Below are 13,135 nucleotides of genomic sequence, written 5' to 3'. Positions count from 1 at the left end.
ACAAACAATATCCTATCATCCTATCTCTTTCTTTTATGTTCACAAAGATATTCCTGGAAAAATTATAAACTACAACTCCAATAATTCTTAAAAAGCATACTTCTGGGAAAAATACATAACAAACCAAAAAAAAAATAAAACCTGGATTTTAAAAATGCCACTTCTGTCTTTGATATCAGCAAAGCAATCACCAACTTCCCTCAGGCCTAAGACCATTAAGGTCTAATATTGAATAAACTGCCAAAGGATTTTGCTGTCAGCTTAGAGAACATAATAAGGAGAACACCCAGCACAGCCTCAGTCAGATCCATAACAGCTAATGTTTTAGAGACTGAAGAGGAAGCCTAGAAAACCTGGATGATCTGTTTGTTTCCCTTGCCCTTCGATCAAATGCCTTCCCAATTGCTGAGGAGTAAAATTCAGTTTTGAAATTTTCAGAATTTTCCTATTGTGTTTCACATGAGAAAATATTTATTGTTCATAGTGGAAGTGAAAGTCACTCAGTGGTGTCTGACTCTACAACCCGATGGACTATACAGTCCAGGGAATCTTCTAGACCAGAATATTGGAGTGGGAATAAACGTTGGGAAGGGCAACCTTTCCCTTCTCCAGGGGATCTTCCCAACCAAGCGATGGAACCCAGGTCTCCTGCATTTCAGGCAGATTCTTTACCAACTGAGCTATCAGGGATGAGGCAATTTTATTTGTTGCAACATTATCTAAAATAGCCAGAATTTGGAAGCAGCCTAAATGGCCATCAACAGAGGAATGGATAAAGAAGATGTGGTATCTATATAAAAGTGAAAGTCAGTTGTGTCCCACTCTTTGCAACCCTGTGGACTGTAGCCCTCTAGGCTCCTCTGTCTATGAGATTGTCCAGGCAGGAATACTAGAGTAGGTAGCTGTTCCCTTCTTCAGGGGATCTTCCCAACCCAGGGATTGAACCCAGGTCTCCCGCATTGCAGCCAGATTCTTTACCAGCAGAACTGTACCTAAATGCATAATGAAATATTTCTCAGCCATAAAGGAATGAAATTAGGTCATTTGTAGAGATTTGGATAGATCTAGAGTTTGTCACTTAGAGTGAAGTAAGTCAGAAAGAGAAAAACAAATATCATATGTTAACATATACATGTGGAATCTAGAAAATGGTTCAGAGGAACATATCCAGGGCAAGAATAGAGATGCACACATAGAAAACAGATGTGTGGACATGTGTGTGTGTGTGTGTGTGTGTCTGTGTGTGTGTGTGTCTGTGTGTGGTGAGGGTGGCAGGGAAGAGGAGGTGGGATGAATTAGGAAATTGGGATAGACATCTATAGGCTACCATGTGTATAGCAGATAGCTAGTGGGAAGCTTCTATACAGCTCAGGGAGCTCAGCCTGGTGCTCTGTGATGATATAGAGGGGTGGGATGAGAGGAGGGAGGGAGGATCAGAAAGGAGAGGGTATCTGTATGCATGTAGCTGATTCACTTCATTGTACAGCAGAAATTAACACAACATTGTAAGGCAACTACACCACAGTTACGAAATATAATTAATTCCAGTACAAAATTTTGAAAGTGTTAGTCAGTCAGTCGTGTCTGACTCTGTGACCTTATGGACTGTAGCCTACCAGACTCCTCTTTCCATGGGATTTCCCAGGCAAGAATACTGGAGTGGGTTGCCATTCCCTTCTCCAGAGGCTCTTCCCAACCCAGGGATTGAACCCAGGTCTCCTGCACTATAGGCAGTTTCTTTACATCTGAGCCACCAGGGATGTGAAATATATACTTTGATTATAATTATTGCATCCTCAACTAACAAGCCACAGCATCCTGATTTTTTTTTTAAATAAAAGCAACAATATTTTCCTAAAAAATAAATTTCCTGAAGTTGTGTTCATATTTCCTTGAGTCTCCCCTTCCCTTCTGCTACCATGAATCCTGATCACTGGCAGATACTGATTTCTAAGCCTGGAAGGTACGTTAGAGTCTGATAATGAATATTTGGCAGCAGTTTTGGCAAGAATGAAAAATTTTCTTAATTAAAATGTTTCTTAAATGTATTTCAAATTGCTTTTGCAAACATGGACAGCCCCAATTGTAACTGTGGATTTTTTAATGTGCAAGTAAATATGTTGTGTGTTCTTTTCTCAGGCTGATTTGGAAGAGCCAAATCAAAGGATGCAATACGAAAACATCCAAAATAGGTTAGTTTAAATTATGATTACCAGGAAAAGTTTCTCTCAAATTTTATACTTAATATAATTCCTTTTTGTTAAGAGCATAAAAATCAATTACTGGTTTAGTAAAAGAAACAAGCAAAAAGCCCAAAACAAACAAAACAGAGAGGAGATGTATCTTTCAAACTCAGGAACTTTAAGTTCACACTGTTTTTTGGCTACATGAGAAATTAGAATGTAGGGAACTCATTAAGGAATCTTAATTTAGAATCAGAAAGTTCTGAAGAAACATGGAAATTAAATGGTCAACTCATCATTAACAGAGACTGGACTTCAGTTCATTTCAATCCCTCAGTTGTGTCCGACTCTTTGCAAACTCATGGACTGCAGCACACCAGGCCTCCCTGTCCATCACCAATTCCCAGAGTTTACTTAAACTCATGTCCATTGAGTGGGTGATGCCATCCAACCATCTCATCCTCTGTTGTCCCCTTCTCCTCCTGCCTTCAATCTTTCCCAGCATCAGGGTCTTTTCAAATGAGTCAGTTCTTCGCATCAGGTGGCCAAACTATTGGAGTTTCAGCTTCAACAACAGTCCTTCCAAAGAAACCCCAGGGGTGATCTCCTTCAGAATATTCAGGACTAAACTTCTTTAGGATGGACTGGTTGGATCTCCTCACAGTCCAGGGGACTTTCAAGACTTTTCTCCAACACCACAGTTCAAAAGCATCAGTTCTTCTGCGCTCAGCTTTCTTTAGAGTTCAACTCTCACATCCATATATGACTACTGAAAAAACCATAACCTTGACTAGACGGACCTTTGTTGGCAAAGTAATGTCTCTGCTTTTTAATATGCTGTCTAGGTTGGTCATAACTTTTCTTCCAAGGAGCAACCATCTTTTAATTTCATGGTTGCAGTCACCATCGGCAGTGATTTTAGAGCCTAAGAAAATAAAGTTTGTCACTTTGTCACTGTTTCCACTGTTTCCCCATCTATTTCCCATGAAGTGATGGGACCAGATGCCATGATCTTCGTTTTCTGAATGTTGAGCTTTAAGCCAACTTTTTCACTCTCCTCTTTCACTTTTATCAAGATGCTCTTTAGTTCTTTGTTTTCTGCCATAAGGATGGTGTCATCTGCATATCTGAGGTTATTGATATTTCTCCCAGCCATCTTGATTCCAGCTTGTGTTTCTTCCAGCCCAGCATTTCTCATGATGTACTCTGCATATAAGTTAAATAAGCAGAGTGACAATATACATCCATGACGTACTCCTTTTCCTATTTGGAACCAGTCTGTTGTTCCATGTCCAGTTCTAACTGTTGTTTCCTGACCTGCATACAGATTTCTCCAGAGGCAGGTCAGGTGGTCTGGTATTCCCATCTCTTTAATTGTTCAATAACTTTATCTAAGATGTACATTTCTAACTACATGATAATAATATGATTGTGACAGTAACTTCAAAAATAAGTTCATATTCCAACAAAAGCTTTCTTTGAAAATGATCATCAAAAGGAAAATGACTTACATAAAGGCACTCGTTACTTTCTTCAATAGTCTCTAGAGGAATAAAAATGTTACAAATGGAGTCTTGCATCCGTTTGAAGCATGATTATGAAAATACTAAAGCTGGTAACATTAAAAACCCCACAGGATCTTAGCCTCCCACCTCTGCTTACATACATTCCCACTGAAGCAATACCTAGCTGCTTCCAAGGATCTGAATTTGTGGCAAAGTTCTGAATTTTGCCCTGAATAGTGCCGCTAATTCAGAACATAGCTCTCAGTGGTGGGCATTCCCTCCTATGAAGCTTTACCCGTAGACTTTGAACTGAAGTTCCCTGGCTTTAATCCATTCCTATTATTTCCATCAGGTTGTATCTCAAAACTGAAACATTTTCATAAGAAAGCTATTTCATTCTCTTTTTATGGATTTTGTGCTGGTAAAAGCTTTCCTGGTGTTAAATACTTTTTTCTCAACCAGAGAAGGCTATATTATACATTAAACATAGAATAACATATGGTGCCTTCTCTCAAAAGCTCTTTTAATCTCTACTGAGTTGAACTGAATTTCAATAGACCATGGCTAGTTAAAACCAAATAAAAGACAGTGAGAGGATCATTTGATTATGGGTTTGACAAATCAATTGCCTGATATTTGAAAATGGATATGATTTGTTTTGCTGAATTAAGACAACTAAGTAAAGCAACATGTCAAGAAATCAATAATAAAAGATCTTAAAATAAGTTGCATTCCTTATTATTCAAAATCTCCCCCCTCCTCCTATAATCCCCCATCTCTCCTTCTCTTTTTCACATCTGCTTTGATAGCTCCTCTATTGGGATGAGTCAAAAAGTGAATGTGAAACTAAGGAGAAAATGCTTATTTCTCTCTGTTCTTAATTTTAAGATTTTTAAAAAAATTATATTCATCTTCTTTCATTTCTAAGATGAATTTATGTTGCTTGGCCCTTTCTAGTCTTTGTTCAAGATTCTTCAGCAATTGATATAGAGGTAATTTGCAAAGAACACTTTCATACAGTTTTTGACAGATACAAATAATTCTTGGTCCAGGATACTAAGAAGAAAAAGAAAACTCATCAGTCTTGTAAGTTGTTGGATTTACTGTGTGAATTTACCAAGAGACCAAGGTAAAGACAGTGTTCCTTAGATTTAGTTTATGTGAAAATAATCCATGGAGGCTCACTTGCCATCTGTTAGGAAACAGTGACAACTGTTGACTTTGAAATAATTTTTATAGGCAGCAGTAAATCACTCACCATTTTCTATAAACACTAAATCCCTAATAGGCTTAATGTTTGTTTATTCTTAACAAATAAGATAACTATTTGTTATGATAACTATGTTATGTTAGTAGAGACTAGCCCTCCAAATAATTTTAATTTAATATTAAAAAAATATAATTTATGCACCATAAAAGTCTATGTATATAGCTGATGATTTTTACTAAATTTATATAAATGTGCAACCACCATCATAACACAGTTTTAGAACATTTCTACCACTCCACAGAGTTCCTCCTGCCCATCTGTAGTCCTACTCCCACTATCAGCCCTAGTCAACTGCTGACCTGCTCCATCTTTACGAATTTCCCTTTTATAGAAATTTCAAGCCACATCAATAGAATATGGTTTCTTTTCTGCCTGGCTTTTTTCACTCAGCAGAAGGCTTTTGAGGTTCACACACATTATTCCAGGTATGAATAGTTCATTCCTCTTTATTAGTGAATAGTATTTCATTATATGCTTATACCACATTTTGTGCATTCGTGAACTAGTGGATAGGCATCAAGCTTGGTTTCAGGTCTTAGCTGTTTTAAATAAATGACGTTAGGAATATGCAGACACATGCCTTTGAATCTACCTGTGTTCTCATTCTTCTCAGGTAAGCAACTATAAGAGTTGCTAGGGTATATGGTAATAACATACTTAACTTTTATGAAACTGTCAGTATTTTCCAAGGTGGTTATACCATTTTGTATTCCTAACCAAGGAAATATGAAGCTTCTGATTTCTCCATATTCTCACCAACACCTGAGATACAGCCATTTCAGTGAAAGTAAAGTGGTATCTGACTGTAGTTTTAATTTGCATTTCAGCACCCCACTCCAGTATTCTTGCCTGGAAAATCCCATGGATGGAGGAGCCTGGTAGGCTGCAGTCCATGTGGTCGCTAAGAGTCGGACACGACTAGGCGACTTCACTTTCACTTTTCACTTTCATGCATTGGAGAAGGAAATGGCAACCCACTCCAGTGTTCTTGCCTGGAGAATCCCAGGGATGGGGGAGCCTGGTAGGCTACCGTCTATGGGGTCACACAGAGTCGGACACGACTGTAGTGACTTAGCATAGCATAGCATAGCATAGTGACAGACTGGTTCCAAATAGGAAAAGGAGTAAGTCAAGGCTGTATATTGTCACCCTGCTTATTTAAGTGCAGAGTACATCATGAGAAATGCCGGGCTGGAAGAACCACAAGCTGGAATCAAGATTGCTGGGAGAAATAGCAATAACCTCAGATATGCAGATGACACCACCTTTATGGCAGAAAGTGAAGAGGAAATAAAAAGCCTCTTGATGAAAGTGAAAGAGGAGACTGAAAAACTTAGCTTAAAGCTCAACATTCAGAAAATGAAGATCATGGCATCCAGTCCCATCACTTCATGGGAAATAGATGGGGAAACAGTGTCAGACTTTATTTTTGGGGGTCTCCAAAATCACTGCAGATGGTGATTGCAGCCATGAAATTAAAAGACGTTTACTCCTTGGAAGGAAAGTTATGACCAACCTAGATAGCATATTGAAAAGCAGAGACATTACTTTGCCAACAAAGGTCCGTCTAGTCATCCGTCTAGTCAAGGCTATGGTTTTTCCAGTAGTCATGTATGGATGTGAGAGTTGGACTGTGAAGAAGGCTGAGCACCGAAGAATTGATGCTTTTGAACTGTGATGTTGCAGAAGACTGGAGAGTCCCTTGGACTGCAAGGAGATCCAACCAGTCCATTCTAAAGGAGATTAGTCCTGGGTGTTCTTTGGAAGGAATGATGCTAAAGCTGAAATTCCAGTACTTTGGCCACCTCATGAGAAGTGCTGACTCATTGGAAAAGACTCTGATGCTGGGAGGGATTGGGGGCAGGAGGAGAAGGGGACGACAGAGGATGAGATGGCTGGATGGCATCACTGACTCGATGGACGTGAGCTTGAGTGAACTCTGAAAGGTGGTGATGGACAGGGAGGCCTGGTGTGCTGCGATTCATGGGGTCGCGAAGAGTCAGACATGACTGAGCAACTGAACTGAACTGAGTAACTAGTGATATTAAGCATTTTCACAGTTGATAATTAGCCTTTCACTTATTTGGTGAAATAGTTATTAAAATATTTTGACCATTTAAAATTGTTTTTCTTCTTATCATTGAGTTGTAAGAGTTCTTTTACATGCTGGATGCACCTTCCTTATCAGTATATAATTTATACATATTTTACCCAAGTGTTTGTCTTGACTTTTCCTTTTCTTAATTATGTCTTTTGAAAAGAAAAGTTTTTAGTTTAGATGTTTCAGCTGTATGACATAATGATTCAAAATTTGTATATATTTTGAGATGATCACCACAGTAAGTCTGTCACCATACATAGCTACCCTAGGTACTTTCAATTAGAATTTTCTCAAATCATTCGGAGTAGAACAGGCAGAGAAACATGGTAAATTGATTATTGGTGCATAATTGGACTTTTCAAATTAATATTTACCACTGTTCATAGCAATTTTATTTTTCTTTCTTGGGATGCCATTTTTTCTTTTTTTCTTTCTCAGCTATCCGCCTTGTTTAATGCCGATTTTCTTTCTTTTTTCCCCTAAGTTTTACTTTTATTTATTTATTTATTTTAATTGGAGGCTAATTACTTTACAACATTGTAGTGGTTTTTGCCATACATTGACATGAATCAGCCATGGGTGTACATGTGTTCCCCATCCTGAACCCCCCTCCCACCACCCTTCCCAGTCCATCCCCCAGGGTCATCCCAGTGCACCAGCCCTAAGCACCCTGTCTCATGCATTGAACCTGGACTGGCAATCTATTTCACATATGATAATATACATGTTTCAATGCTATTCTCCCAAATCATCCCACCCTTGCCTTCTCCCACAGAGTACAAAAGTCTGTTTTTTACATGTGTCTCTTTTGCTGTCTTGCATATAGGATCATCTTTACCATCTTTCTAAATTCCATACATACATTAATATACTGTATTGGTGTTTTTCTTTCTGACTTACTTCACTCTGTATAACACACTCCAGTTTCATCCACCTCATTAGAACTGATTCAAATTCATTCTTTTTAACAGCTGAGTAATATTCCATTGTGTATATGTACCACAGCTTTCTTATCCACTCATCTGCTGATGAACATCTAGGTTGCTTCTATGCCCTAGCTATTGTAAACAGTGCTGTGATGAACATTGGGGTACATGTGTCTCTTTCTATTCTGGTTTCCTCAATGTGTATGCTAAGCAGTGTGTTTAATCCCAGTTTTCCATCACTGGAAAATATAAAAATAGGTCAGGAAAGAATAACCTGGAAAACCACTTTGGGGAGATAAAAAGATACTTGTGACAAGAAAAGACAAGAAGTTTGGAAATTGAGAGTCCTGAGTAGCTTGCCCCCCACCATGCTAGAGACCATCGCCTCAGAGTCCTGGCCCTTATGAGCAATTTCTCATCAACAAGGATTACTTTTATATGACCTATTTGTGTATTCTAATAATGCCAACATAGGACCCATGGCTTTTCTCTCAAAAGGAACAGGAATAAGATTTTCGTTCTGAATATACCATTTCATCCCATCTTCTTCACTATATTCTTACAGCAATCTTCAAATACACATCATTTTCATTTTGTTCCACCTGTAGCAATTTCAAACATAATGTCCCTGGAGGTTATTTATGTTCAAATTTTAAAACGATTTTTCCAAATAATCTTAGTTCCTTTACATTTAAATTATTTAATTCTTTTTTTTATATAATTTTATTTTATTTTTAAACTTTACATAATTGTATTAGTTTTGCCAAATATCAAAATGAATCCGCCACAGGTAAATTATTTAATTCTTAATTTTAAGATATAGTTTAAGGTTTTCCTTCGGGCAATTTAAAATTTTTACATGAAAATATTTACTTCATACTGTTAGTGATTTTAGGTTTTATAATAATGCAATTATTTTGAAGGTTTAAAAATGCCACTGGATTTTATTTACTCTTATGATTTGCATTTTTTTAATGTAGTCTAAGCTAAATGTTTTTCACATAATCTAAGGTAAGCACAGAACTCACTTATATTAAAGTGGTGTCGGGAAATTGACAATGTCTAGCCAAATTGTGTGTTCTCAGAGTGAAGCAGCAGTTAGAGAAAGCAAATGAAAGCTGGAGAGTGGGAATGAGTCTGAAACTGAACAGACATTCTTCTAACTGATCAAATGCCAACAGCCTTTACAGCATCTCCAGTAGGGAAAAACCAACAACAACACCAAATCTTAAATTCCTGTTGACCTTTTTTATTTTTAGCCCAAACCAGATAGAACAATGGAATTGGGGGTCATAAATAATTTTCCAGAGAATGAAGATACATAAAGCCTGAGTTCAGGATATTCTGAAGTCAATAGGTCAGACCCCAATAATAAACACAGAGGAGACATTGGCCAGAGCTGGAGTGTCTGAAAAATTAGCTACATGCACCCTTGTTTGAAAGCATGAGAAAATGGTCAAGCCCTGCCTGTGGTGATGGGGCTAGGATGAGGCAACATCTAAACAGCATCTTTCAGCAGTCTTATTTTGATGCAATAACTTCCAGGCATTCTGTAGTACAGCACTAATGTTACTGGAATCTCTACTAACATGTCTTTTCCCTTCAAAGTTCACAGCTCCAAACCATATCTGGATTATATTTCAGTCAGAGCAATGGGCAGAGGGGAACCCAAGCCACATTGAGAGTAAGAGTGACTGTTCCTGGGTGGCCTTGGAAATCAAAGGGGGACTCAATTTTGAACAAACTCTTCAGGGTCATTTCGGGAAAGCCATTAAGTGTTGGACACTATAAGCAGCACGACGGGCCTGATTACATTTGTTTTATCCACTACTGTATGCTCTGTTCCTGGTACAGAGCCTGTCCTGTAGAAAGTACACAAGAAATGCTTTTAAATGAAAGATTGAACAGAATAACTGGATTCCTCCTCTGTTCAAGATAACCTTCCCCATTTATGCAACACTTAGTTCACCAAGTGCATGAAGATTGAAAACTTTGTGATGTGTTGGTGATAACGAGATGACAATGCCAGCATAGGGTGACCAGTGGAGGTGGAGGTACCCCAATTTCCAAATTAAACTTTCTCAAAACTTTCTGATAGGATGGACAAATGCCCAAGAGGCAGAAATCAACTCCAAATGCAGCCATAGGGACATACAGGACAACTGAGTCTCTTCTTATCAGGACACAGTCTGGCCAGAAGTTGAGGAGTGTCCAGGCAGAAAAATGTGTGATACAGATATAGTCTCACAGACATCCTGAGATTTACCCCAGATAGCTGGGAACCAGACGAACTTTCTCAATTTTCTTATAATTACTACACTTTTTTCTTTGGCAGATCTTAGAATAATGTCACAATTGAGCAAAAGCAGCCCAGTGAGAATGCTGGCTTATGTTTCCAACACTTCAGTCCTAATACTTACAAAGAACAAAGTCTGTACTCCAGGAAAGGGTGACTGTTATTAAGCTACATTGATATATAGTGTAGACTAAGTAGAAACAGAAATATTTAATGGTATTTTTATATTCCAAATCTACTTGGGACTGCAGATAATCTTCTTCAAGTGAGCTGTCAAATTACATTTTATATATATTTTTATAAAAATGACCATTAAGAGATAATTGGGAGCTTGCCTAGACTCCATGGCTGAGAAAAACAGGTTTGCATATTATTTCTAGAAATAATGGAAAATATTTAGCAATGCCAAGACTAAAAAAGGATGACCACATAATCAATTCTTTTAGTATAATATGCAATAGCTTAATTGGAAAAAAGTATTAATAACTATTAACAAAGTTGTTTGTTAAACATCAAAGCTTTTATTTCTAATACATGAGTTCAAACTTGATTGAAGTTAGACTAAATCTCTATAGTGAAATATGTACTGGTTGTATCAGCCTTATAAGCAAAGCGAAAGTTATTCTCTGACCCATCAGTAGACACATACTGCATTTATTTCTTCTGCTCAGTGGTGATATTACTCAGCTGAGACATAGCTGTTTCCTGACATGCTCAGTCCCTCAGTCATGTCTGACTCTTTGTGATCCCACAGACTGTGGCCCACCAGGCTCTTCTGTCCATGGGATTTCCCAAGAATACTGGAGTAATTTGTCATTTCCTCCTCCAGGGGATCTTCCCAACCCAGGGATCAAACCAGTGTGTCCTGCTACTCCTGCATTACAGGCAGATTCTGCTAAAAAACGTGCCTGAGTTATGGGACAATTTGAGACCACAGAGCAGAATGAATCAAATGCAAAGGTTTATGAGTGATCAAACTTAAACATGGAATTTGCTATCCAGTGTTCTAATTGACTGATCTCAAGAAACCTATGAAAGGGGCCCCTGTGAGTGTCTGACAACAGAGTGTTTTACTTCATTCTAGAAAGTATAGACTTTGGATACTTTCATTTTCTCTAAATAAAGTAGAAAAGGCACGGATAACATAGTTCATCAGCATTTACAGAGTTCTCATGAAATGCCTCAACCTGGATTTTAAAGAACTAGAATTTTGAGGTTTCCTTCTTAGTCATAGAGCAGTTGAAGCCTCATACTTTAAAATCCTTAAGAGTTCATATTGAAGAAGATATATGAGTAAAATCATTCAGTAGGTCATCTTAACCTTTAGTGATTTGTATTTCCTGAAAACATGATTCTCTCTTCAATAAATCAGTAGAGAATGCCATTATCTTCCCCCCAAAAATGGCAGCCTGGATTATTCCATTGTATCCCTGATGCACAGAGTCATTATTTAGAACATCATCCAAAAAAAGAAGATTAGGAGAGTTGGATGTCTTTATTAAAAAAAAAAAAAAAACCTGAGATGTAGTTATGTACAAAAGAAAAGAGGAGAAATTTTTATCAAGAACTCTGAATGAGTATATATTTCTATTAAAAAAAAATTACCACATTGTAGCCAAGTTTCATCAGCAGTTGCCATTAGCCAACTTTACTTGGAAATAAACATTCATAGAATGGAAACCCAAGTCCAAGAGCTCATATCTACTCAGATATTGGAAGGTAAAATAAAAATGAGCAGATTGCTGAATATGCCAAGTTTCCACAGGAATAAGGCTTACTCCTTGCAAGCTTACTTTTTGAAAAAGAAGAAACTCACCAAATTATGTCATTAGGAATTTAATTTACACACTGCAACATTCACCACCAGCAGCTATTTTTCTTGTTCCATTTGTTTTTCCACTCTGCAAAACCCAATCCAGATCCTTTTGCATGCACCATGTTTTCAAAGAAAAACAAATACTTTAAGTAAAACAGACAGACATACCTGCCACTAACAGTCAAGATTTATAATGTTTGTCAACCGACTACAAACTGAAATTTTTCATGTTTTCCCTCTTTGCATTCTAAAAAAGAAAACATTTAACACTTTTTACAATCATTACAGTAATTGAAAACACACGACACATAGACTTCCATTTGTACTCGTTAGTGCTCATCGTACATACACGTCTTCCCATTGTATTCATAGGCCATAGATATCTTTTTCTTTATAATACTTCATACAGTTGAAGAAAGAAAAACAATTTGATATTGACAAATCTGTTTTAATGCTTAAAGTTGTGCTGAAGAAATGAGAAAGTTTTACAGACTAGAACTGAGGGGCATTGTACAATGCTGTTCTGAAACCATCTAAAGGATCCCCTACAAATGGCCTCTAACAAGGCAGCAAGAACCAAGGGAGACATTCCTATAATGTGTATAGATCACGTAGCTCTCTGTCTGGAAGGCTTTGTAAAGAAAACACATTAACCTTAGTGACAGTGAAATAAGTAGTTTGGTTTCCTAAATGGTGATTTCCCATTAGGCTGTTAAGCTTACATGATACCTCCCTTCACAGAAGAGTATTATTAAGACCTGGAGCTCTTATTAAATTTTACATCTATTATTTAGACTAAAAAATGACAACTTATCCTACATCTACAAATGTGTTCATTTCTTTTCCTACCGGTGAACCTGTCACTTGACTGGTGACTAATACAGAATAAGTTTTATGACAAAACGCCACTCTACTGCTTTATCTCTTATTCATATCTATTTTTCTCAATGTGGTCTATGCTCATGAAGGAAAATTTTGTCTAATTGTCTTGATTAATAGGGGAAATAGGGAAATGGCTGTAACTATGGGTATTGCTCT

Source organism: Bos indicus, chromosome 14, assembly GCF_029378745.1.
Source record: "Bos indicus isolate NIAB-ARS_2022 breed Sahiwal x Tharparkar chromosome 14, NIAB-ARS_B.indTharparkar_mat_pri_1.0, whole genome shotgun sequence".
Taxonomy (NCBI): domain Eukaryota; kingdom Metazoa; phylum Chordata; class Mammalia; order Artiodactyla; family Bovidae; genus Bos; species Bos indicus.
The sequence above is the reverse complement of the archived record's forward strand: the minus strand, read 5'-3'. Positions refer to the sequence as shown.